Below are 1,995 nucleotides of genomic sequence, written 5' to 3' on the forward strand. Positions count from 1 at the left end.
AATAATCCTTTAAGTGTTTAAATTGTAATCGAGTTTTTTAATTTTTTTTTATGATTGGTCTTGGAGATCTCTCAAGGTTAAAAGAACCAAAGCAATCTAATAATGAATCATAGTCACTTGAAAGATCATGCGCGCACACACACGTACGCACGCACACACATACACACACATGCACACATATACCATATGTGCGCATAGCTGTGTGGTAGGTAGCTTGCTTACCAGCCACATGGTTCCGGGTTCAGTTTCACTGCGTGGTGGCACCTTGAGCAAGTGTCTTCTACTATAGCCTCGGGCCGACCAAAGCCTTGTGAGTGGATTTGGTAGACGGAAACTGAAAGAAGACCGTATCATATATGCATATATGTATGTGTGTGTGTGTGTGTATGTTTGTGTCTGTGTTTGTCCCCCAACATCGCTTGACAACCGATGCTGGTGTGTTTACGTCCCCGTAACTTAGCGGTTCGGCAAAAGACACCGATAGAATAAGTACTAGGCTTCCAAAGAATAAGTCCTGGGGTCGATTTTCTCGACTAAAAGGCGGTGCCTCAGCATGGCCGCAGTCAAATGACTGAAACAAGTTAAAAGAGAGTAAAAGAGAGTATAATAATTTCATTCTAAAGAGAGCGATTTTAACGAAAGCATATCCATTTCCGCTTTGCCGTAACCATCTTGAAATTCCATCTCGTACTCCAGATGGAAACACCTCGTAATAGAAAACGGAAACGGTAACAATACAGATCGATGTAGTTGCAGTAGGAGAAACGTAGGGAGGAGACAATCTGTGTAACACTAGACAATTGTTTGTATTGTCTGGCGGAGTAAAAGAGTTTTGTGTATCGGGCGGTTGACCTAATTGTATTGTATGTTGTCTTCAATAGAACAGAACTAAATTTTATTTATCACACTCATGCTAGATAATTAAAATAAATATTGAAAGAGCCACAACTTTTAGACAATCGATTAATCAATCAATCAATCGATATTTATTTGTTTATTTATTTATTTGTGTATTTATTTATCTCATGCAGTTGTGTGATAAAACAAGTTGATTGATTGATATTTTTTTTAGCACTCATTCGATGCATTTATCAATAGCCAATCAGTGCTTTTCAGACTTATTTTCTACTGTTATCGATCACTAGCGATCGTGACGCCCTTCAGAGTTCATTGAACTGTCGCCCCTGGGTAGCTCTTTGAAGTTTTGGGTGTATATATCGATGGAGGCTGCGTGTATGTAATGGTGAAGGACATGTGTTTATAATGATAGAGACAGGGTGTGTATAACGGTTGCAGTTGGCTGCATCTATAAATATGGATGGTGGTTGCATATATTGATGGAGACTGAGCGTATACAATGATGGAGGTTGGGTGTATATAATAATGGAATCTGGGCGTATATAATGATGGAAGCCGGGTGTACATAATGATGGATGCTGGACGTATAAAATGATGCGGGCTGGGTGTATATAACGATGGAGGTTGGGTGTATACAATGGTGGAAGCTCGATTTATATAATGATGCAGGCTGGGTGTCTATAATGAAGAAGATTGGGTGTATGTGATGATGGAGTCTGAGTGTATATAATAATGGAGGATGAGTGTATATAATGATGGAGATTAGACGTGTGCAATAGTGAAGGCTGGGTATATGTAAGAATGGAGGTTGGATGCATAAAATGGATGCCCTCTTGTTTTGGGGTCGTTACTTGTGGCTTTCATTGTGTCGAGGGACAGCAACTGTTCATTCTTGTATGAAGAGAAGACGGGTGGGAACTGTGATCGCTGCAGTGGATGGCTGAAAGAGATGGAGGTGGTGGGGGTGGTAGTAGCGATGGTGACGGTGATGGTTATTGGGGGGGGGGGGCGATGTTGATAATGACAATGATGAAGATAATGGCGGTAGCGGTAGATTGTTAAATTGATTAGTGGTGATAATGCTTATTATAAGTGCAATGGTGGTGACGATATTAATTGTGACAATGGAGGTGGTGG

The sequence above is a fragment of the Octopus bimaculoides genome, chromosome 21 (assembly GCF_001194135.2).
Source record: "Octopus bimaculoides isolate UCB-OBI-ISO-001 chromosome 21, ASM119413v2, whole genome shotgun sequence".
NCBI classification, from domain to species: Eukaryota; Metazoa; Mollusca; class Cephalopoda; order Octopoda; family Octopodidae; genus Octopus; species Octopus bimaculoides.